General features: G+C 46.5%; 1 protein-coding gene across 1 annotated transcript in view; it reads right to left on the minus strand.

The window, feature by feature from the left end:
• Positions 1-26457, minus strand: part of LOC144129234 (microtubule-associated serine/threonine-protein kinase 2-like) — a 427846-nt gene that overhangs the window by 190880 nt on the left and 210509 nt on the right. The window lies entirely within an intron of this gene.

Below are 26457 nucleotides of genomic sequence, written 5' to 3' on the forward strand. Positions count from 1 at the left end.
GAGCGCTCTAACCACTGAGCCACCGCGGTGGGTTAATAAGCTCATTATTATCAATCATTTATATAGAAGTAAGCGCGATGTGAATGTTCTGGCAAGGTACTTTCCCGTCGTGGCATTTCTAGTTTTATTGATAATTATTTTTCTCTTAGTTTCTTACTATGTCTTCAGCATGAGGTGCTTTTGCAGACAAGAATGTAACGAAATTTCAAAATCACATGCTATGATTCAATATGCTTACCTGTATACAATTTCTCTAGAACGTTCAAATTGTGTTCCCAATAATGTTGTTATATCTTCACATAGGTAAATGTGATTTAGTTCACGGTTAGGTACATAGCTGCCACCATCATGTGCTCCCATCGCCACCAGAGCCACGATGGAGATCATGGGGTGTCCGTTGATTTTTCAGAAAAGAGAGCAACGAAGGAACCACTGAAAGCCCTTTTCTTTGCCTGCAGTTAGCTAATACTTTCATTAACATGGTCGCTACGCTTCGCTGCTACTAATATTACAAACAGTCGCTATTCCATGGCGCTTTTGATCTTATAATAGCCTTTTATAAACGCAGAATTATTTTTACACAAATATGTTGAATACCTTGCCCATAGGAGGTAAAGTAGCACGCTTGTTTTGTGCATCGATAACTTCACGTGGTGATGACTACGTCGGGGACACAAGATGAGCAGAGTGAGGTATCGTTGGAAGGAACTCTTTAATTGGCTGACTTGCGCTCAGAAGGAACTCAACAACTCTGCGACAATCTATAATTGAGAAAAAACTTCCGAGATAAAGCACTAAGAGCAACCATGACTACAACGAACGACACAAAAGCAGTTTAGCGTGGCTGTGATAATTGTAGGCAAATATTGTCGCATGTTGCATCAGAAATGAAGTGGTAAAACCGCGCACCGACCGTTTGTGCATGAATGAAGAAAGCCTTGCTAGACTTCGCACCAGTATTGTTATTTGTCCCATACGTATATTCACTGAGAGCATAACGCCACAGCGAATGCGTGTTTTGAATTAACATTGTGATAATTTATTTTATAGCAATAGGTGCTACAGCGACATCTCGGTAAAGCACGGCGTTCGACCCTGTACTTTAAAATCTGCAACCTCGGGCAAACTGCGCATGCATGAAAAGGAAAATTTTACACTCAGATAAAGAGACAGAAACAGGAAGAAAAGAGCCGCAATAAATTGAAACAGCTCGTTTCCTCCTTTTTCGGTGCCAAATGCGTCCTCGCCTTTTTTTTCTCGCCACGAGATCCGCTGAAATTGCGAATCCTCTGCCGTCTTTGCCGCTGGTGTTACAGATGGGGCGGGTAACTTTCTGCAGATATGCAGCTGAGAGAACAAGTGCGCTTTCTAAGGATCTACAAGGGCGAGGAGCGTGACAAACTGAGTAGATCAGAACGTTTGACGCGAGGCCCTGAGAACGAAGGCGTACGTAGGCCTCCAACTATTAAATCCAGGAAAAAGCGCGTAGACGACAAATACGTGCCGACATTTATGTCTGCGAAGAGTATGCGTCAAGAGGACGTGAGGGCTGTCACGACCCCTACCTGACTAATATTAAAGAGATAAGAAGGGTGCCCTTGTAATCGCCAAATAATACGTGGGTCGGTCAAAGAGTAGTGCACAATCCGATGTAGCACGGTAATGGTAAACACTACGTCAATCAAATTTTTGCATGAAGAAGGATCGTCCTTTGTACCTTAAGGGCACAGGGTAAGGTAAAATTAGAAAAAAATCGTTTTTTTTTTCTTTTGGAATTTTAGAAGTTCAATTCTTTCTACACATGTTCCATGATCGCACTTTCCTCAGAAAGCCATATTTACGGCTGAAAAACGCTTTTTCCGAAACCAAGTAGTGAGCGGCCACGCCCCCTTTCAGGATTAACGTCAATTTTTTCAACCAAAAAGTCCACCACCTGATTTCAAAACTTGTCTAAAATCAGCTACATATAAAAAATTGTCTGGCACCTATTGTACAGCTCCTCTTTTTTAGCCAAGACAATCCTGAAACGCTTTGCACGTTTTTTCCACGTTTCTGCAACCTTCATGCAGCTGCGTCCGAGTGCTATCCCTTTCGATCAGTATTGTAAATTGTGCCGGTGTTGGTTGCTGCTGATAAGTTGATATGCCCAGGGCAAAGAAGGCCTTCGTCAGGCGTGAATTTCACGGCAACCGCTACGCTCATCGTGAAAAAGCAAAAGGATGTCCACGACCGAATGAGATCCCGAACGCCGAACGCGCCAGCTCCTCGACATCGAAGCTTTCAAGATTTTCTCTGTGCTTCCAGGAAGAGGATGTGCTACAGAGCAGCAGCCAATATGCCTTAATGGACATGGACGGCATTTGTGCCGCAATTACACAGATTTGTGTGTGCAGAGAGTGCGGTGGAAGTGTTGAGCTCATCGAAATTGTGACAAAACGGGTAGGTGTTGCAAGCGTTTACAGTTTGAACTGTGAAGTGTGTAGTGCCGCACAACGATTTGAGACGTCGAAGAAAACTACTTCTGGCCTCTATGAAGCCAACCTCAGGTTATTGTATGCCTTGAGGTCCATTGGTAAGGGAATGGCTGCAGGAAATATACTCTGTGCTATGCTAAACCTTCCTAAGCCGCCGACAAAGTTTGCGAAATACAATCAAGAGCTTCTAGGTCACATCGAAGCTGCTGCTCAGGAGTCGATGAAAAGGGCAGCTGACGAAGCTGTGCAGCTGAATGAGGGGGATAAAGACATCGCAGTTGCTCTTGATGGAAGCTGGCAGAAGCGAGGACATACTTCCAATAACGGCATAGTCTCTGCGACCAGTGTAGACTCTGGGAAAGTGCTGGATGTGGAGGTTTTGTCTAAACGTTGTCCAAAGTGCAGCATCAAGGGTACAGACAGTGACCCCCTTCATAGAGAGGTGTGCCAAAGCAACTACCAAGGCACCAGCGGTGGAATGGAAGTTGCAGGAGCACTGAAAATTTTCGGCAGGAGTGAGGAGCTTCACGGCATTCGATACGTCAAATACCTTGGGGATGGTGACAGCAAGGCTTTTATGGCTGTGAAGGCACAAATGCCATATGGTGATTCCGTTGAAATATCCAAGGTTGAGTGCATAGGGAACGTGCAAAAAAGGATGGGCACAAGGTTACGAAGGCTAAAAAAAGGAAACAAAGCAGGAAAACTCTCTGATGGAAAGAGCCTCTCGGGCCGAGGCCGACTGACTGATGCAGTAATAGACAAGCTCCAGACGTACTATGGTTTGGCCATCAGAAGAAATGTAGGAAACCTGGATGAAATGCGAAAGGCCGTTTGGGCAACCTTCTTCCACTTATCGGCCACAGACGATGACCCATGCCATGGACTTTGCCCAAAGGGACCTGATACGTGGTGTGCCTTCAACAGAAGTCAGTCAGAGGGCAAGCCATTTTTCCACAAGGAGAGTTTGCCTGCATCTGTCTTGGAGGCTATCAAACCCATTTATAGGGAGCTATCGAAGGCTGAGCTCCTAGAGAAGTGCCTGCATGGGCAAACTCAAAATGGAAATGAGTCGTTCAACCATGTTGTTTGGGAACGCGCGCCAAAGTATGTGTTTGTTAGGCTTCGGACCCTACGGATGGCAACACTGGATGCTGTTCTTTCATTTAATGATGGTAGCATCGCACGGGCCAACGTTTTGAAGGCGTGTGGATTGAACTCAGGGAGCAACACCATCAAGTGGCTGAGGGAAGCTGACCATAAGCGCATGTACTTTGCGGACCGAGCAACACGGCAGCCTACAAAAGAGGCCCGACAGTCAAAACGACAAGCCGAAAGGCGAAAAAATGACGGCGACAGTGACTACGAAGCAGGGGGCTAATAAACCAATTACTATGGAGGCGTTTCTGCGAATAAAAAATGGTTTTTCACATCTTTTTTCTCTTTACGCTCTATTATCTCAAAACAGTGTTTTTTCTTACAAAGGTACCATTATTTCCAATGCCTTTCAAGACAGACGGCTGATTTTTTTTTGCAATCATCTACATAAGTGTTGCCAACTACTGAACTAGAATTAAGCAATTTCATTGAGCAGTTATTCTGTTATGAATTTTGAAATGCGCAAAGAAAGGCCAGATTTGTGTACTACCGGAAAAATTTTTATTAAAAATCGAATTTTCAACACATTTCAAATATTCTAGTTCAGTAAAAAGAGCACAAAATGTGGCAAACAATGATATATGTATTATTAGGCTACTGTTATTAGTGAGAAACATGTACCTCAACATGGCCTAAAATGCATGGGAAGTATAGGGCTTACCCTGTGCCCTTAACTCATAGCAAACATTTGGTTCCTGTTGCAATAAACGAGCCAGTATGCATGATCAATGAAACACCCTACTGCGCCGACGCGCAGTGATCGAATCCCAGTGCAAAGCTGTCAATAGCTCAGTAATTTCTATTCGCTTGAATGTGTTGCCATTTAACGGGGATAAGACATTGCAACCAAGTAATGTGTTCTGATGGGTTGAGGTGCTTCAAGGAGGTAGTAACCTGCTCCTGCCGCGTTCAGGTAGAGAGTCAAGCATCACAACCGGTGATGAGAATGCATTTACTGCAGAATTCACTCAGAAGAACATATTGGCACGGTGCATTCCGCTAGCACGCGCTGCCTCAAAAGAAGGAGAAGAAGCGATATGGAGCTGTGGTCAAGACGTTTGTCGAAGCCCGCCACTGTCTATTTTGATCAGTGACCTCCCGCATTCACGCGTGACATCTTGGTGGAGGTTTGCTGGGTAGCGCACCCCATTCCCAGGACCCTTCCAGGAAGCCGGGACTCCAGCCCACCTCAATCCTTGAAAGTCGAAGTTGCGCCCACCCAACAAGGTAGCCGGCGGCTGCAAGGACTGCAACCAGATTTCGGGCCTCTGCAGTCTCGTCCGACCGTGTCACTTTGTGAAAGATGTCGCTCGAATCCCTGAGTCCCTGACGCGTTTGACGATGACCGACACGCATTTCACTTGTAACGCGCCTCAAGCACAAGCATTTGAAACTCTTCAACACCACCTGCAAGCATCGCCAGTGCTGGCTCACTTCGACGAAAACCAGCCGGATTCTTGAAGCCTATAGCAACACCATCGCAGCCTTTCCAGCAGATCGGGATGGACATGCTGGGCCCATTCCCTCTTTTCCATTATGGAAACAATTGGATCATCGTTTCAACTGCCTAAATGACGTGATACGCGGAAACATCAGCTCTGCCAAGCGCCACAGCTCTTGACGTGGCAAAATTTTTCATCCATCAGATCGTTTTGCGTCACAGTGCACCAGAGATCCTAATCACCGACAGGGGTAGAGCATTCATGGCTGACCTCCTGCCGCCGATTTTAGACCACAGTCGCACACACCACCGGAAGAAGACATCCTACCACCCTAATACGAATGGTTTAACGCAACGATTAAGCAAAAGACTGGGTGACATTATCTCAGTGTATGTCGACGTTCAGCATAGAACTTGGGACGAAGTGCTTCCATACGTCACCTTCGCATATACGGCCGTACAGGAAACGACAAACATGCCACCAGTCTGTCTCGTTTACGGCTGCGACGTGTCCACGATGGTGGACGCTATGTTACCGCATGTGGACGACATCGACCTGAATGCGGATCTTCACATCTTCCTGCACCTCACTGAAGAGGCTCGTCAGCTGGACAGTGAGGATTCTGGACCAACAATGCCGAGATGCCCAACACTATAACCTCCGACGCCGTGATGCTCAGTACACATCAGAAGAACTTGTGTGGGTCTGGTTTCCCATTCGCCGAAGCGGACTTAGCAGAAGCTCCTATGCCGGAATACTGTACCCTACAAAGTGATCAGGTCAATTGGGGACCTCCACTATGAGGTCGTTCCTGACGACTTTCAGAAGTCTCGGCGATCCCTGAACCCTGAGGTGGTACACGTTGTCCGCCTCAAGCCTTGCTACGAGCGATAGCGGTAGAGCTGGACTTTGGCGCGCACATCATACTTTCCCTAGTGAACTTTTTTAAAACACACAGACTACGCATCGGACTACGCGTCGGGACGATGCCCTTTCTTTCCGGGGGCAAGGTGCATTCCGCTAGCACGCGCCGCCTCAAAAGAAGAAGAAGAAGAGATCTGGAGCTGTGATCAATACGTTCGTCGAAGCCCGCCGCTGTCTCTTGTGATCAGTGATCTCCCGCATTCACGCTTGACTATATGCATCACCGCGAGAGAGATCACGGAAGCAACAGGTATAGCAACAGCATCCGTCAGAATGGTATTCGATCGACGTGGATAGAGAAGAGATTCGGCTCGCTGAGTTTCACGGCTCTTGAGAAGAAAGGTGATGCAAATAGCGAAGAAATGTAATGTGGTATCAGTGTGTATTTTTCACATTAACTGCATTAATTAGTTTATGAAGAAATATCGAATTTCTATCTGTTTGGACCATTGTAGGCACATCTGCGTAGGAAGCCGGTTTTAGATCACAACTCCAGTAAATTCAAAGATGGTTCTTTGCGTTTCTTCGGAGGGGCACAGGACGTCTCCAAACGAGAATTCGACGGTGTTGAAGCAGCAAACGATGATTGATGCCAGATGATGGAGACAAAGAGAAAATATATTTACAGGATGTACATTGGCAAATTGCGTTACAAGTTGAGTCACACAGACAGTCAAACTGTAACTTAAAAGAAAAGATCTCACACAGAGAAACTCGACAAGACCTTACTCATCGACCCGAGGTTAGAGTCTAGCTCTGTACAATTACGTGCCACTGCACGGAGCCCCTAGCTCAACTAGACAAGACTGCCCTCCAATGATTTTACATGCAATTCTAAAGCTTTTGCAAACAAAGAAGTTAGGGCGGTAATATTCGAGGCCCGCCCTAAGCTTCGTTAACCAATGGAGGTAGCCACAGCCCCTGAAGGTTGGGCCCAACTTCGAGCCCAGGGCTTGGCTAGAAAGAAAAAGAAAGACATATAAAACATTCTGAAAGCCCTCTCCCTGCAGGGGGGGGGGGGCGAGTTCTCGTAATTATTGCTTGATGCTTTCCCCTTCCCTGCCGCACCCACACGTCGCCTCTAGAAGGATGAAAAGTTGTTTTTTCAGCTAATTGGTGGGATCACTGATCCACTGGCTCGCCGCAGGAATGTCAGACGGTGGAGAACCGCGACGCTTTGGTGCCATCGAGAATGCCAAAAAAACAAGAAAAAAGGGGCCCATCGTGGAATGCGAGGTGGTCCGCCTTCTGCCGCAGTGGGAATGCTCGTGAAGCAATGCTTGGCTAGGTTAGTATCTTTTTTTCCCAAGGAATTGGCGTCTTCCATGAGTAATAATGTACGCCTCATGGAACACGACAATTCCATGGGAATGCTGCCTAAGAGCAAGCGGCGCCACGTGCTCATTATGTGCACATCGCATGGTTGCTTGGCGCGCTTAACAAAGCCAGGTGTCTTCGGCCGTCACAGTGGTCAATCAGCCAGTTCCTCCTGCGCCTTTCCCACTGCTTGCGGGGGTGGGGGGGGGGTGGGGGGGGGAAGGAGCACGCGGGTAGGGGGGGGAGCTTTGACCGGAAGCCCGCAGTGACCGCAAGCCAAGAGAATAAAAAAAATATGTGCGCGTTGGTGAAGCGCGGCCTTGCACGTCCCCCGAAGATGCTAAATGAGCTTGGAGTCCGCTCACTTACGCAAAACCAAATAAAGGCCGCGGCGACGTGAAACTCAAATTGCAGCCTCATGCAGCCAGAAATAATCAGTTCTACAAACAAACCAAAAAATCGCGGTACTTACAAAAGAACAATACACTTCGTTATGAACTATTCATAAACGAAATTCATCACAGTACGAGCGTCAGCGTGCCAGCGTCCTTGCACAGGGTTGCGGTCACACACCATTGTTCACATCCCAAAGTGCAGCGAGTGAACGGGAACATTCACGCCTGCACGAGGGGTTATGGCTCAATTATTGGTTTGCTCTTTTCCCCAGCTGCTGTTGGGGACGCGAGATAACGCCTCGGCGTTGCCGTTGCAGGCGCCTCACCTGTGCGTTACAACCACATTGTAGCGCTGTAACGCCAGTACCCACCTTGCTAGTTTCGCGCCATGAGGCGTGCTCGTCGTCAGATAAGCGAGAGGATTATGATCGGAGACCACGTTAATCTGTGCACCAAACACCCAGTGGTCAAATTTCTTAAGCGACCAAATTATGGCGAATGCCTCGCGCTCCATTGTTGACCAGCGGGTCTGAGTTGGCGTGAACCTGCGGCTGGCGAAGGCGATCGGTTCCTCTCGCCCCGCCTCTCCCATCTGTGCCAAGCAAGCTCAGGCCGCGACTTCGGATGCATCCGTGAACAGCCAATAGGGCTTGCGGATATCAGGGGCGTTTAGCGCTGCCGCTTGGCAAAGCGACTCCTTTAGCTTATCAAAAGCCTGCTGCGCTTCCAGAGTCCAAGAAATCGCGTTTGGTACCCCTCGCTTCGTCAAGGACGTGAGTGGCGCGGCGACCTCAGCGTAGTTCTGGACATACTCGCCGTAGTAGCCACATAGCCCCAGCAGGCTTCGCAGCTGCTTTTTTGTGGTGGGCGGCGCGAGGTCCTGAATAGCGGCTAGCTTCTCGGGGTCCGGCCCATGGGTACCACCTCCCAATACGTGACCTAAGTACCTAATCTGTTCCTGTGCGATTTGGCACTTCTCCGGGCTGACCTTAAGTTTTGCTTCGCGGAGTAAGCCAAACACAATGGTCAGATGCTTCAGAAGTTCCTGCCACGACGTTGAGAAAATAGCAATGTCATCGAGATACGCCGCAGCGTAGGCCTGATGCCTGGACAGCAGCGTATTCATCATTCGCTGGAAAGTGGCAGTCGCGTTTTTTAGCCCATATGGCATGACGCGCCAAGCGTACTGTCCTTCGTGGGTAATGAAGGCGGTGAAATGTTGGCTTTCGGGGGCCACTGGTACCAGCCAATAACATCGTCGCAGGTCTACTAGTGTAATAAACTTCGCACGGCCTACCCTCTTAATTAACTCCTGTGGGGGTGTCATCGGGAATGCATCAGTGCCTGTGGCTGCGTTCAGCGCGCGGTAATCGATGCACATGCGCACTGAGCCGTCCTCTTCTCCACACAGACCACGGGATGAGCGTAGTCGCTCTCTACGGGGTATATGAGACCCAGGTCAAACAACTCGTCAACCTGGCGGCTAACCTTAACCCTAAGAAGCTCGCGCACTCGATATGGGAAGGCGCGTTTTGGCTGGTACCCGTCTTGTAACTCGATTTTGTGCAATCCCACTTCGGCCGCTCCCGGTGTTTCATCGAACAGGTCAGCGTAACCGGCGAACAGTTTCGCCATATCAGCGCGCTGCTGAGAGTCCAAATGTGCCAGTTTCTCCTGTTCGATGGAAAAGGGACCCGACTGTGTGGGTGCAGGGCGAGGTGTGCACTCAATTTCTCCAAAATCCGTGTCTTCGTCGAATACGACCCCAACGTGGCTATTCCGCGCGTAGTAAGGCCGAAGCCTATTTGCATGCACAAGTGGCGCGGCTCGCGCTCCGGTATCGATCCTGTAGGAGTTTTTCCTTTCCTGCACGGTTATGGCATATCGGCCGAACCATTTAGGAGCTAGTTTGTTGTCGTGGTCGGTCTCAAACACAAGACCGTGATCCCCGACGCTGAAAACCTTGTTCCTAGCCTGCCTATTGTACGCCTGCACGTAGCTCCCCTGGCGTGCGCTTTCCACTAGCCCCGCTACTGCCGCGGCTATCTCTAGCTGTTCGCGCAGCTGCCTGAAATATTTTGGGGGCTCTTCCCTTAGTGTGTTTGGGAGTGGCTGCTCACCCGTCCAATTGCTCTGCAAAATGGCCAGCGGTCCCGTAGGATTCCTGCCGTAAAGGAGGTAGAATGGGGCAACCCCTGTGGTGTCATGTATGTCATGGGGTACCTCCCTGTACGCCCATAGCACAAATGGGATGAGCCTTTCCTACTTTCTCGGGTCTTTCTCTATTACATGAAAAAGCATGTTTTTGAGGACGCGGTTCCACCGTTCTACTGTCCCGCTGCTCTCGGGGTGTTCTGGAGTCGAAAAACGGGGCGCGCTTCCCAATCTTGCTAACATCTCCCTTGTCAGCTGTGCAGTGAAGTTAGTTACCTGGTCTGAGAATATAACTTCCGGGATACCGATGCGGCTAAATATTGCGAGTAGGGCGTCGCATGTTGCTCTCGCGGTTAGTGAACGCAGACAAACCACTTCGGGCCACCGCGTGCACAAATCAACCAGGCAAAGAGCGTACCTATGGCCCCGGCGTGAGAGCATGTCAATCGGCCCGATGATGTCGACGTTTACAACTTGGAAAGGGTGGTCGGGTCTGATGAGTGGAGTGATAGGCACCCTGTCTTTAAGCCGCCTATCTGACCTAATCTGATCGTTGTGCCACATCTGCCTCTAAACCGGGCCAAAAAAACTATACTTAATTCTCGCCCTCGTCTTTCTTGGGCCCAAATGTCTTCCCTAGAGAGATTCGTGGGCCAGTGAAAGCACTTCTTCCCGTCTGCTGAGGGGCAGCACAAGCTTCTTAACTTTTGCGCCTGCGATGGAGTCCCGGTGGTAAAAAAAAACTGTCCGAGATGAACATGCCAACTTTTCCCGATTTTGCTTCCTCCCAAGATTTCCTAAGGCTTTCATGGGACAGCTGGGCCGAACGGAACTTCTCTCGCCTGCTTTGAGGACGCGTCCTCGTCGTCACGCATTGAGCACTGGTCTTCAATCGGGTACTTGTGGCGGCCCGCTTTATGCTGCTCGCCCGATGCCTCGCTCGACTCATCGTTTTCCTGTTCGTCCGCTTGGGACTGGTTTGCGTGGACCTAGCCCGTCGTTGGGGTCGGCTCGTAGCTATTCTCGACCACGGAGAAGGACACGCTAGCTGTGCCAGCCGCAACGTGGCTCTTGCTCTAGGCAAGCGCCCCGCCGCGGCTGTCGATCTGCGCTAGCAGCTCCTAGTCCTCCCGCGATAGCAAGCAATCTACACCCTCCGCGAGCTTGCCTGTAAGTGCATAGACATGTACGGTCTCCGGTCGCGCTACAAGTGTGGGGCACCGCTTCAGACTGACCGCGAGGGTAACTAGTTTTGCCTGTATTGTTTCGCCAAATGCGCAAACAAGCTTAATCTTGCCCGAAGGCTCCTGGGATACGCTGGGCACGAGACTTTCTCTGACTACAGTAATCTCGCTGCCGGTGTCTATGATTGCAGTTGCCGGCACTCCGACGCATTCGATCTGAATCTGCTGTAGCTTTGATTGCCGTGCTTCGTCGGACGACCCTGGGGCATTTATGTCTGCTAGCGAAGTCCTGTGCGGGTGGACTGATGCTAGGGTTTAGGCTGTCTCTACGCTGGCTACCGCTACTCTCTGTGTCCGGACACGCTTATCGGTTTTCTGCGCATTGTGAGCGACTCGTGGGCAGTCCTTTGCGCGATGGCCTACTGCGCGGCACACGAAACACTGCACGTGTCGTCTGTTGTAGCTGGTCGCAGGTTGCGTAGGAGTCTTTTCTTTCTCAGAGTGTGTGACCGTTTGTCGCACCGCGCGCCCCTTTCCCTTAGCCTGCTCGAATGTCTGCAGCATCCGTAACATCTCGGCCGGTTTCACCCATTTCTCTCTCTCGCAGAGGCGCACGTATTCTAAGCCCTCGGTGATCAGGCTCGCTTTCAACCTATCGGCCACGACGAGAGCCACCACGTCTTCCTTGCTGTCTGCATCCCTCGAGCGCAGGTAGTACTGGAAGTAAGTTTTTACGCGAGAGGCAAATTGCGCCCATGTTTGCTCCTTGCGCTTTGCGGCGCGCTCGAACCGGTCTAGGTACTCAGCGGGGGTGAGTTTTAGCTCGTTTAAAACGGCTCTCTTCAATGAGTCGTAGTCACAGCACTCATCGTCCTTGAGTCCACGAAGCAAGTACCGCACACGCTCGGTCAGCGCTTGCATTATCAAATGTACGCGGTTGTTTTCTGGCACAGCGTACGTTGTGAATAATCTTTACCTCGTCAAACCACAGCGGTGCATCCGCGTCACACGGTAACTTGAGCCCCTTTAGGACCTTGGCACATTGGGATATTGGGTCGAGGCCCGTTCGCCGTTGCTCGTCAGGTGCCAGCATAAAGGGAGTCTGTCTGCCATATATTGTTCCTATGCCAAGTTTCCCCAACTCGATGCGTTCGCGAGATTCGATTTTAAAATTTTTGAGCTAAAAATCTAGTTCCATGCGGCGGATCTCTACGGCATCAGACCTTGTCCCTGGAGTTATTTTCCGTCGCGTTTCCGCTACCGGCTCCTTCGTCGCCCCATCTAATGCTGCCCCTGGCGACATCGCGTTTTCCTGCCAAATATCACTTGACAGGTCGTCCTCCTCAAATATATTCTGGTACGATGCACTCTCCTCTGCCCCTCTGTCAGCTGAGCTCGCCATCATGCTCCGCGTCTGCACCATACACACGTTTACGCTTGAGCCATAACCACCTCAAAGAGACGTAAGGAATCCCGCTCACCCCTGCTGCTGTCGGTAGTAGGTGCCGTTGCTTCTACAAACACGTCCGGAGCCGCATGGTGAACGCCGCCTTGTGGTAGGTGAGCCGGGTACCTTGTCAACTTGGCTGGTGAAGGAAGTCGATTCCTTCTGGTCCTCCTAGGTGGCTACCACGAGCTGGGCGTTGCCGAGTGCCTGCACACTGCTGGGCCTGTGGGTGGTGTCAGCTCGGGCTGACGGTCTCCGAATTCTGTCGTGCTGAGCCAGTAATTTTTTGATGGTTCTTTGCGTTTCTTCGGAGAGGCACAGGACCTCTCCAAACGTGAATTCGACGGTGTTGAAGGAGCAGACGATGATTGATGCCAGATGATGGAGACAAAGAGAAAATATATTTACAGGATGTACATTGGCAAACTGCGGTACAAGTTGAGTCACACAGACAGTCAAACTGTAACTTAAAAGAAAAGATCTCACACAGAGAAACTCGACAAGACCTTACTCATCGACCCGAGGTTAGAGTCTGGCTCTGTACAATTACGTGCCACTGCACGAAGCCCCTAGCTCAACTAGACAAGACTGCCCTCCAAGGATTTTACATGCAATTCTAAAGCTTTTGCAAACAAAGAAGTTTCGATACGCTTCGATAACCAATGGAGGTAGCCACAGCCACTGAAGGTTGGGCCCAACTTCGAGCCCAGGGCTTGGCTAAAAAGAAAAAGAAACAGATACAAAAAACATTCAGAAAACCCTCTCCCCGGAGGGGGAGGCGAATTCTCGTCCTTATTGCTTGATGCTTTCCTCTTCCCTGCCGCACCCACACGTCGCCTCTCGAAGAATGAAAAGTTGTTTTTTCAGCTAATTGGCGGGATCACTGATCCATTGGCTCGCCTCAGGAATGTCAGACGGCGGTGAACCGTGACGCTTCGGTGCCATCGAGAATGCCAAAAAAGAAGAAAAAAAGGGGCCCATCGCGGAATGCGAGGTGGTCCGCATTCTGCCGCAGTAGGAATGCTGCCTAAGACCAAGCGGCGCCACGTGCTCGTGTGCGCCTAGCATGCTTTCTTGGCGCACTTAACAAAGCCAGGTGTCTTCAGCCGTCACAGTGGTCAATCAGCCGGTTCCTCCTGCGCCTTTGCCACTGCTTGCGGGGGTAGGGGGGAGGCACGCCGGTAGGGGGGGGGGGGGAGCGTAGACAGGAGGCCCGCAGTGACCGCAAGCCAAGGGAATAAAAAATGTACGCATTGGTGAAGCGCGGCCTTACACCTCCATTGACTGTCTTAAAAAGCGGTGTAATCATCAACATCGAGTTTTACTAACGTGCATTCATGTCATTAAGGAAAAGGATTGACACAGTGCAGTGATGGAAATAGTTCTAATATTAAGTCGCATTTTCAAACGATCACCGATCCAATTCATCTGCCTAAAAATACTGTTCTCGTTGTCATACCACTACCGAGCTTCTGTGGATTGTACGTTTCTTTCTGACCGATGTGTGTACACAAGATGACAACACGTTCTCAATAACGCATATCCTGTAACAGCAACCCTCTCTGTAGCAGTTGTCATTCGCCGCATATTTCAGCGATTATTTTGTCCAACTTTTCTGCTTTCTCACCTACTACTGTCTTGTGAACAGCAGAAGCGATCTCCAGCCTCCGAAAGTCATTGCAAAGTGTCTTTAAAGGGACTATGCAATAAATTAATTGAGATTACGTAAAGCAGACGAGAGATAGGCATTTCATCACTCGTCACCCCAACGCAAGGATTTAAAAAAAAAAGCTAGTATCGATAATAACGAAGATATAGACGATTAAAAATTACAGTCCTCCTCTCCCCCTCAACTCGTACACGTGGGGCACCAGACAAAAATAAATAAAACAGGTCCGGGACTGGGCCCCGCCTTTGAATAAGTCATCAGATGACGTTCGCTTTGAAACTTCCGGTTGTCGCTCCGAGCCCCCCAGCAGCAGCGTCGGCGGGGTGGTGGCATCTCTTCGGTCTCTCTTCGCCTTCTTGGATTGCGGCGCGCGTCGGGTTTCTTTGCTTGTCGTCTGTTGTGGTTAGCAGCAATAAACCCGGACCTCGAGGTGCGACTGCTTGCTCTTACGGCCGTGATGGGCATCGAGCCCTATGCGTGCCCACGAAGAGCCTTGCGAGTGGCTCCGGAACTCCCGACAGAAGGAGGCGGCAGATGAAAATTGAAACCATATGCGCGAAAGCAATGCCCTGGCCCGCGCTTGCCCGAGAGGGCCGCGCGGCGGCAGATGAAAATTGAAACCATATGCGCGAAAGCAATGCCCTGGCCCGCGCTTGCCCGAGAGGGTCGCGCGGCGGCACGAGCAGACGATTTTCACGGCTACAGGAAGTGTGCCCGTGACGTCGTGGCTGCCGTGGCTTCAGCGAATGACAGCGTGTGGTGGCCTGGCGACGTCATGGTACAGTGACGTCTTTCTTGCACGATTTAAGTTCCATAATCGGTCAGTACGAGCACGCCAATCGGCCCGCGAATTTTAAAAAAAAAACACGTTTTTTTTTAATTTATAATAAATTGCCGGCTCAGTTCCGAAGACTTAAGCTTGGTGTGAATGCTCATTAGCATCATTTCTAAACATAGAAAACATTTTCAAGCGACTTTGAATTCTTCGCACGCTCCCTTTAAAGCTGCTTTTAAACCTATACCACACCGTATCGCGAATTCGCCTCAGCGGCTTCGCGAGTATACGTCGCGTACTCAGTTCCACAGAAGCATGGGTAAAACTTCGACGTGAATGTGCCACGTCAATGTCTAATTACAATGTACGATGTCAACAGGCGTTGCAAATGTTCTACTTGTGACCAGTGTTCAAGGACTCCTCATCTATTACATTCTGAGAACTGTTTCGCACTGAAATGTGTAAAATATTTGTTCAATGACGAATTGTGGCATTTTATGATTTGCTGTGTCCTTACACGACGCACTAAACACTTGCTTTTTGCGCATACTTTGATTATTAGAGGTTGGATACAGAACGACTTGGATACAGAATGGTAGGAGGGGTGGTGATTTATTTTAAGAGCGGTTTGCTAGGAGAATAAATGTCGCTGTTTTTACCAAAGCTCAAGTAGTCAGCCTCTTGAGCGAAAAGACGAAACTTGCCATTGCCAATATGTGCATTATACCGACCAGCGGGGAAGAATGTGAAGGCCTTTATTAATAAACTCGGGGCGCAATTCAATAGCTTAGACGGACGTAATGGTATTATTTTAACTGGCAGATTTCTTCTTGATATATCATAAAGAGATAAATATGGCATACGAGACTGCCTAACCTTAATCTCGGGTCACGGCTTGGAGACGACCAGGTTTGCTAGCAAATAACTTGTGGGAGCTAAATTTATGCGTTGGTTCCTAGATCACATTAATACACGTCTGGCGGGTATGCAAGCATGTTGGGGCATTATAAAACCAAATTAAAGGGCCACTACTTATTATGAGCTACTCTCGTTGGTGGCGATGAGTGCAGCTTTGAACTCAATGTGGCAAAGAGCCATTATTTACTTAAGAAATGCGATGGTTGCCTTATTAGTATATTTAATTCACGATGATTAGTGTTTTTATTTACGTTGAATTGTATAGGAAATTAATTTGAACCTTAGACCATCTACAGGACCTCAGGAAAAGCGTTTCACATGAATTGAAGCACAGAGAAGCTTTCCATAAAAGAATATACAGTGAAAAAATGTTACTTCAAAGAAGAATTATAGAAAAATGAGAAGAGGATCTTTCTTATAAAGGTCACAATTAAGATTAATGTAAACCAGGAATAAGCTGACTGCTATGATGCGGATAGTGAAAGATAATTATTTTAATACCAACTAAACCACTTAAGAGACATGTGTGGAAAGCGCGAAATAATGTGAATTGGTTTAGCGGAAAACAGAAAAACGATCGAGGTATTGATGATATAATTTCTAAACACCTCACTGGAAAAAAACTAGAAGAGTTGAGCTATGATTTTAATTATTCTTTGCAAATATGGCGCAAAGTCACCACAACAAGGCAGTGCTAATTCACCGAATGCCCAGACCAATTTCGCTTCAAATGTTTGTGCTTCGTATAAAATCGTCTGGCATATACTGGAGTAAGGGAAGCTTTAATTATTGTAATATTGACAACGCCACCATGATATGATAGAATTCAGGCTAGGCACCTTCTAATCATTTACGATAAATTTATAACAGCTATATTGTGCGTTTTATCAGAAACACTGTACACTGCATTATTCCTTGACTGATAATAATACCCTTATTGCGTTGTATTGGGTTTTATAGGAAATAGGCAACTGAGGCCGTCATGCGCCAAGCAAAAGCTATTGAAAAAGTTCTTGTTGAATACTGTAACCTGCTGTGTGTCTACGACGAAGCAGAGATCGGCTGAGGCCAGCTAAGTAGGTAACAGTTTTATAGAAAACTAAACATTCATTCCTGGTGTAGAGGCCCTCAAACCGTGATACTGCCTAGTGAACTCATACGCAAATATTAGAAATGGCTAGTAGTAAAGGCTTTAAAGAGGTCCGGGTAACTTCAGTAGCTATCTTTGGCTGGGGAAGGATAGCGAGGCTTCCAACCAATCAAAATAAAAACTTCAGCTGTATTCTCAGGCGGGCGAAAGTAGCTAAGGTGTATTAGAATTCAAACAGAGCATTGGGTAAAACAATTTATTCTTTTGAGACATCTTGCTTCCTTAAGAAAGCTAAGAACACATGATATCTCCACAGTTACGTCGTTTTCTTAAAGCAGCGTAGGATGAGAAGTAATGTATTCGTTATAAAATTGAGTAAAGTACATTTTGCTTAGTTTTTCTAGTTTCGTACGAGAGAATAACATATTATTAATCATAACTTCATCTCCGCTTTCTTCGCAAACAAATTGTTGTTTTTTGTCGGCAAAAAATTGTGTGTGGGGTGCGTGCGTCCTATACGAAGGCGGCAGATGATCACATTCTTAAAACGTTCCTGGTGGGTGCATGGCTTCTTTTCACTTATAACTGGTTTTACATTCTGTTGTTTGTTATTTAATTCGCCGGTCCACGCGTACTGCCATTTATTCCTTATTTTAGGATGAACTAAGTTAATAACATCATTAAATGCTATATTTACTTTTTTGATTTGCTTGTCACGATCTTGAGCAGCACAGAAGTGTGCTCTTTCATTGCCTCTGATTCCCGAGGGGACTTGGTTAGAGTAATGTTTTTTTTCCCTCTGTGGCTCTATGTTGTGTATGATATCACCAAGTCTAGGAGTGATTGCATTTCTTGAGTGGAGAGCAGTAAGTAAACTTAAGGAGTCTGTAAATAATACTGTTTGAGAGGTTCTCGTTTAGTATTTATTCAATGGCTACACAGACTGCGTAACGTTCGACAGTGAAGATGTACCCAGTGAAAGCCTTATTTTTATTGAAATTTACTTGTACCACTAAAATTCCAATGTAAACACCCGTTTGTAGAGATTTGTATAAAAAGATATGCCTTTTTTTTCCTCGAGTGCAAGAAACTCTTGTATTATATGCTGTTGTGGTGTTTGTTTTTGCGGAACTGTGTAAGAGTGAAACTACAAATTTCAGAAAACTTGTACAATGGTGGCAGTGGGTTTCGTCTTCTAGCAATGCCAGGTAACGTGTCTAGCAGTCGAAGATTTTGGCACACTTCTTCAAAACGCAAGAGCAGTGGCCTGGTACTTGCCGGTTTGTTGTTCAACAGTATTCAAGATGAGCACTTTGTGACTATTTGGTGACAGATGTGTGTCGGTGGTGAACAGAATTTAAAAATGTATGAACACGGGAGCACACTTCTTCAGTCTGTAAGTGATGGCTCGTTGGTTTCCACATACGGACGGTTTACGGGGGACGCCCTGTATGCACCGGTGTGGAGGCGCAATCCTAAATTATGTACCGATCTACTCGTCTCAGATAGGATGGTGTCGCAATACATCCATTATCTAATGTAGAGCGCATTACAGAGCGGTAAATTTGTAACAGACATGTCCTATCGGAACCGCAGTGTTTTTGGGAAAGTACTTTGAGTATGTTCAGTAATCGGGAGGCTTTCTTTTTGAGAGCATTGATGTGAGGCAATAATGTCAGTACTTTATCGAAAATAATGCCTAGATAACTTATTTCATTTTTTATAGGTAGTGCAGTGTTGTTTAAATATAAGGTGGGGTTGGGTTGTAGGCCTCGTTTTAGTGAGAACAGAACACTCACAGCTTTCTGTGTGCAGAACTGGAAAACATTTTTGCCTTCCCACGTCTCTAGTTTGTGTATAGTCATCTCTATTTGTCTCTCACAAGTTGCTACTTTAGAGGACGCGCAGACCATTTGCAGATCGTGCACTTATATTGAGTACATAATGGAGTTCGGAATTATTTTGTGAATACATTTCATCTTTACAACAAAGAGTTGTGCTTAAAGTACACCCCTGAGGAACCCCGTTCTCTTGAACGAAGTTCCTGGAAAGGGTTGATCCCTGGCGTACTTGAAAGGTGCGGTTGGACAAGAAATCGTTTAGGAAGTTTAACACTCTACCGCGGATGCCAAGTTCAGCAAGCTCGCAAAGAATCCCAAACCTCCATGTTGTATCGCATGCCTTCTCTAGGCTTAGAAAACACCGCTAGACAGTCTTCTTTGCGCATAAAAGCTTCACGGACAGTATTTTCAAGGCGATCTAGGTGATCTGCAGTGGAGCATCCTTTTTAAAGCCACAGTGATGGCTGCCAAAAAGTTTACTGGATTGAAAGACAAAAATTTATCTGATATCCGGGAGACTTCGAAGTATTTTGCTAGGCAACTGGAAAGGGCTATGAGTCTATAACTGCTAGGCGAGGTTGGTGGCTTTCCAGATTTAAGGGCACAATAATGGCTTTCATCTAAAGTCAGGCACTCTCGCAAGTATGATTATTTTGTTAAAAAATTTCAAAAGTGCCCCTACAGACGGCTGCGAAATATAGACCGGCAGTGAATAGTGTATTTCGTCAGACACCGGAGCAGTTTGTTTGCCAGCAGACAGCACCCTGTTAATTTCTGGGAGTGTGGTGATACTGTTTTTTTGTTCATTTGGGCTGCCGCTGATTGGAAGCTTTTGCTTTTCGGCTAAGTTTTCGTTTTTTTTAAATAATGTGCGTGTAATGTGAGGAACTCTAAACTACACCGAAGCGCTATCTACCTATTTCATTATAGCTGTTTGTGTACCAGGTGTTGCCAAACAAGGAGTTGTGAATAGTGAGAAGCTTCCATCAATTTTTTAAACCTGCTCCCACATTTTTATGAGATCTGGCGGTTTATAGATGAAATGTAACTTTTCACGATGCTTTCTCGGCGCTACGATGGATATACCAAGATTTAGTTCTCGTTTTTTTTTTAATTTACGAGATTTTTCGGCGTCGGGTACCTTCGAACAATAGCGCACGCTTTGTTTTTTTTGCTTTCTTGCACTCTTCTGTCCACCACATTCTGTGATTTTTTAGCACCACTACCGAGTACCTAGGCATAGCTAAGTGTGAGGAAGCTATAATAGAATTTCTGAATCTCTAGTTTATCTCATCGATGTTAAGATTGTCTAAATTTATTTTTTCTAAAGTGGCTTGTGTTGTAAAAAGTTGCCAGTCTGGTAGATGAAGCTTCCAACATCGCAGTTTTGTTGGGATGACTTGTGGTGCTGATGATAAACTGATTAGTACAGGGAGGTGATCACTACTATAAGGGTTGTCAATGACATTCCGTTTAAAATCACTACAAATGTATGGTGAACCTAAAGACTAATCTAAGCAGCTCATTTTCTCGAGGTTTGGGAATAATATATTGTTTTACCAGAGTTGAACAAACAAATACTACTGTTTGGAATTAAATCATCTGTAATTTAACCACTGGTATCTGTTTTTTGACTTCCCTGGAAAGATGAATGTGCGTTGAAATCGGGAACTATCAGAAAAAGTTCGGCTAATTGTCCAAAATGTTCTTTAACTCACTTATAGTTACTTTTCAATGTGTCTCGATGTAGACGAAGCACACTCTAAGAGTTTTATATGCAAGCAGGGAAGATGCTACAGCCTCTAATTTAGTTGTAAGTTTTACTGCACGAGCTGCTATACTGTTCTGCACGATGATGGCTCCCCCCCCTGTCCCCCCTTCCCCGATAGACTGTTTGAATGCTCTCGGTCATGGCGGAATACGTTATATTTTTAGCACATTTGTATAGTGGGGACCTAGGTTGATTTCTTGCAAGCACAAAGCCATAGCAGAGAATGACGTTAAGATATCCGTTATGGCACTGAAATTTTCTCTGGAATTCCAATGCATTATGAATACCATCTTATTTTATGCATCTGAGGTAAGAAACTAGATCTTGTTGGTCTCGTGATTCGGGGTTGTCTCTTTTGCGACGATCAAGGGAGTTCTGCTGTACCTGTGACGTGGACGGCACTGAGCTGCCCTGGCTCGTGTCCATCACCTCTTCAGAGGTGCTGGCCGATCGTGCAGTTGCACGTGGGTCTTTGTGTGAGACCTCGCCTCATGGGAAGAGGTCTTGTGGCCCGCTGCCGCGAGAGGCAGCACGACCTTCTTTGGAGGTGATGGAGTTGTGTTAGCTACTTCAACTCGGCACGAGGATGGCCCTCCCGCAGCCTCACTACGTGAGGTCTGGGCATGTGGCGGAAGCCGGTATGATGCGTCGCCCCGTCGCACTACATCGGAAAAGCTTGTCTGTAGACTGCGGGATAATTGACCTCTCATTTGGATACGTAATCTTGCCTGCTTAAATGAACTGTTTTCTTTTGTTTTCAGTGTTATTATTTCTTTTTCTTTCTTCCACAATAGGCAAGACCCGGAGTAGGTTAAGTGTTCGCCTCACAGTTGATGTAGCGGAATGCTGCGTCGCCGTTTTCGTAGACATGTTCTCTTGAAGCGCATTTCGAGCAGTATGCGCGGCGTCAGCAGCTCTGAGAATTACGGCTAAATATTTGGCAATTAATACAACGTCTGGGGCTGGGAATATACGGTCTGACAGCAATCTTTCTGCAAAAAAATTCAATGGATTCGTAGAGTGCAGCAGGTGAAAGTAAGTATAATGTGCCACTTTGGGATTTCCTTGTTTTTCTTTCATATTTTGATTCGTTCAGCTTTGGTGACATGTTGATCCGCTAAGGCGTTCAGCTTTTGCTTTTCGGTCAGATCCAGAAAATCGATTTCAGAGAACACCCCGCGGACAGTATTTAGTGACCTGTGAGGTGTGACAGAGACACGAATGTCCCCAAATGCAATAATGTTGGAAAGTTTAGTTACCTGAAACTTGTCAAGCATTTCTAGGAGCAAGTCTCCGCTAGCTAGTTTGGGCATCTTGCAATCAGGGCCCAAGGTTTCTTAAGGCACCTTGCAAATATGAATGGGGATATATTCATAGCTGGTTTTGCGGATCTTTGCTGTGGACTACGTAATGTTTCGGGAATACTTCTTTAGTTTTCTCCACGCGCCGTTTAGTTTCATCGTTCTTCCCTCTCTTCAGATGGCGATCAATTTGTGAAGGAGAAGGAGCCATGGAATAGATGTGTTCGGCCGTGGTGCCAGCCGCCCACCATGGAGCCTAACAAGAGGACGAGACAGGAACTTGCAAGCAAGTCCTGCCCACGCCAGCTGTACACCTTAAATATAACCAAATATGAAGAAACCCAGGCTAGTTCGCTACACAATGGTAACCCTAGCCGCCAGGAAAAAAGGAAAAATCGAGAAGGGAGGAGGAGAGAGGAGAGTTGTAAAAAAGAGATAGGAAAGTAAAACATGGTGGGGAGGATAGGAGAAGGCGACTGCCCCGATTTCCCCCGGTCGGGTCAGACCATAGTTGCCGTCTATGCGAAGCTGGGGCCAAAAAGGTGTGTTGCCTCCACCGAGGGGCCTTAAATGTCCAAACGCTCGGCATTCGCTCAACCACCAGGATCCTTTTCCTCCCGGACAAGGCGATTCCACGAACAGCTAAGCCCGGGTGCTAGAATCCGTGGTGACGCACTGCTCACCATCATCCTCCTGCGAGGATGCCTCTGCTTATACTCGGGAACCCGTGGTGTCGCAACTCACCAACATCTGGATGAAGCAATGGCCCTTGCGGGGTGATAATAATAGATCTATAGCAGTAGTAAATATCACCTTTCACCAGCCATCAGGGCAGCTTGTCATGTGAAACCAAACTGTCAACCGCGAGACATAACTGCCAAATAAGACTGCTTTAAACAAAAAAACATAAGCATGACCAAATAAAAGTAAAAACTGCAAGGTAAAAATACACTTTAATCATTAAGCACATTGAAAATGTTACAGACGCCTAAAACAACTCTTAATTAGTCGGTGTGTAGATGTTCTGGTTTTGTGAATGTGACTTCCTGTGCTGCAGACATATTTAATGCTTCTCACATTCACGTTACTCTTCATAAATAATTTCGCTTGTATGTACTAAATTTGGCATGTATTTCAGCAATGAAAACATGCTTGTTACGTAAAGGATGTGCAATTCACTATAGGCACTTTCATTCTTTCGCTCCAGAATGGAGGTGGATGCGGACAACATTATTTCAACAAAGAAACAAAATGTCCTTAGTACAAATTTCGGAACAAATATTGGTCGGAAATTAGGCATTCTATTCCACTGTCAAAGTTTCACATCTGGTGGAGTACATACATCATAATGCTTTTTACACACATTTAAAAAAACAATTAACGCGCTGATGCCAGATAACCGAACACTGCACTAAACTTCTAATTCTGCATCCGAGTATAATGTACGCTATAGAATGAACAAGTTTCTTGACACGCAAAGGGAAAAGCGCCTTTTTTTGCACACAACAAGAAATGAATTTTACGAGTTTCGCAAACACGTAGGATGAGTGGTTGTAACTAAGCAGTAATTGTAAGGCCAGTTCATCAAAACGGTGACAATCAGCCGTGTCTGAATATTAGGGTTATAGCCACTCTTTTGTGTCCAGCATGTGTTCTAAAAAAAGCATTATATAAGCTCTTGACTCATTTCGTGACAGACGTCCCTTGTTTTCTGAGTCTCAGCATGGTTTCCTATGTAGAAAAGTGCAACAACAACACCCAATAATTTCCCAGAGAATGCGGTTCAGTCGTTGGAAATAATAAATACCTGTTTTTGTTATTTCGAGATTAAAAAAGGTGTCTGGACCTGAAGATCGTAATTCACTCATTGCAGAAGTATCCCTAATAGAATTCCTTGGACGACACACACGTGTTTTGCGGCTGTTTTCAAGATATACAACACATTGTTAAAGTAAACAGTATTAACATTGGATTGTTTTCAATAAGATATGGAAGTGTACAGGGATCTCGCCTGGGGCCATTATTCATTAATTCAACTTAAGTTACCTTACACAGTTACATCCCAATTCAAGAGCGTATCAGTATGCTCAAAGCTCTGCCCTAATCTTTGCTGGACGAAACTATGAAAAAGATGCGTGATCGATGCAGCAGAATTTCTGTAAAGTAGAAAAATGTCTTAAATATAATGTCACATACCCCAACAAAAAACCTACTTGGCTTTTGGCTTTAACAGTCTTCTCAAGAAAATTGTTTTGTCCTCCAAGCTTTACATGCTCACTGATGAACGCTAAAATTGTAAATGTACTAGTGTCATCAATTCTAAAAGAGTGAAGTATGTAGAACTGCTTTTTTATCAGCATTTGTTTTAGACATTAAGTATCGAATACCGCCCACAGGCATTAAAAACACTCTGCAATTGCACAATACCTTGGTAACCTGCGACTCAATGATGGAGATAAATTTTAATGGTGCAAAGGCAGCTTTGGCCGAAGATCGCCATGGCACAAGGTAGTTTTCATTGCACAAGGTGGGGTCAAAGACCCATTTCCTAAGCATTTCGCCCTAAAGAAGCCGAGCATCAGCCAGGGAAATGCTTGCACCCTCTGTATCACCAGTGGGTGCCCGGCGGCACTGGGAATCGAACCCCGCACCTCCTGCATTCGAGGCGGATGCTCAAGCCTCTAGGCCACAGCTGCGGTTGTTAACCTGCGACTCACTCCTGACATTACTTTGCTAAGCAACTCAGGGTAGAAATTGCAAAGTATAATCAATCACCTAGAGAGGGAAAGCAGAACGGTGGGTCCAAAAAATAATATGCCGAAACTAACGCAATGCACAACAGCCAGAGATGGAAACAGCAGTTTACGGTAGGTGACGGGGTGTCAGCAGCTGTTAAGGAATGCACTGCTTAGGGCAGGTAGTTATCCCCGATCCAGACAACGAGTTTGAAATAACTATAGGAAGAAGAGTAAGATAGCGCGTACTTCGTATGGAGTCTGAAATAATCAATCCGAGTTTACCAGAATCCGCAACGAAAAAAAGTAACATGAATCTTACAAAAACTAAGCTAACAGAAAACATAAGGCTACCGAAACAGGATCAAGATAAGTCGACAAAAACACAGCGAGCTATTGAAAGAAAAAGGTTAGATGTAACGTTATGAGACAAAAAGAGCGCACAGTGGGTCTGGGTACAAACGCGAGTTAATGGCAGCCTAGTCGACATTAAAAAAATTAGCTTGGGCAGGGTTTGTAATGAGAAGTCAAGGTAACCGCTGGTTGTTAAGGGTAAAGAACTTGATTCCAAGGGAAGGCAAGCGTAGTAGAGGACAGCAGAAATTAGGTGGCCGAATTAAATAATGCAAACTTAGTGTGGTCGCAGCTGGCACAGGATATAATTACTTAGAGGCATGTGGTAGAGGCCCTAGTTAGCGTAGTCATGCTGCTGATGATGATGATGAAACAAAAAAATAGGTCTATAACACAGCATTACTTAGAATAGTCTATAGAGCGCCCGGTATTCATCATCGCTACATGGTGCAACAGCCTTCAGGCGGAGTGCACAGCACAAGGTAGATGTTTCAGACACAATATTGCACCAGACATGAAGATGAAGTTAGGCGGGCAGCTGGAGAGCAGAAAAACGACGTTTGTGGCCTGCCGTCTCATTTTTATTAGTGGCACCCAGCTGAGCTGTGTTAAACTTCATCGGGTCGACGCTGCGTCAATAAACTGATTGCACCTAACAATATTATATAAGACCACACGCGACAGTGCTTATGGATATAATTTAAAAAAATAATCAGATTTCAGAACTCATGACGCAGGATTCAATACTTCAAGTTCAGAAACTAGAGTTAAATTTCGTACTAAGTAATTATTTTTCAGTAAATGGAAGGTAACAAACACAACATTCAGCGAATTTTACATTCCATTCTATTTCATTCAGTTTTCGGTCGATCCGGAACTAACAGTCCTTGCAAAAGCCAAAGGTGATGCGTTTCAATGGGTCCAGGTGAATATCAAGTAAAAAGATTTGAATTAGTTTATCTGTGTTTCGCTATTGCCTGAAGGCATGTGGTGACTTCCTATAGTACTGGATGTTTTTCTTTAGATTTGTAATGGTGGATTTGTTATTTATGCAGGATGGATGTTGATTTTTGCATATTGCCACACTACTAACTCCTCTAGTGGCGCCATACAGCGGCTAAACTGCATTTCCTGGCAGTTGCCTAGCCTTTAGCCATCTCGGGACTAGATGCTTCGTCTTCATTATCTCTAGTGCTGCCTGCTGCCTTGCGCCTCCCATCGTCTTGCGCGTCAAAGTAAACCACGTAAACCAGCCCTGCTTACGTCAACCGTTTCTCGGTGACATATTTGGTGGAGCAGCTGGGTAACGGCCCATGTACGCTGATCTCGAGGACACCTTTGACGTCAGCTCTCAACGCGCGGCTACAACACCAGTCCACAAGGAGAGCCGCCGCCTGCGAGGCCTACAACCAGAGTTCGGCCAACTGACAGCGCCGGTAAGGGCCATGACATCCACTGCGGCTAGCCAGACAAGTCAGCACAAAGGGAATGCCCCGTCATTCGTCCTT

Source organism: Amblyomma americanum, chromosome 1 (assembly GCF_052857255.1).
Source record: "Amblyomma americanum isolate KBUSLIRL-KWMA chromosome 1, ASM5285725v1, whole genome shotgun sequence".
NCBI classification, from domain to species: Eukaryota; Metazoa; Arthropoda; class Arachnida; order Ixodida; family Ixodidae; genus Amblyomma; species Amblyomma americanum.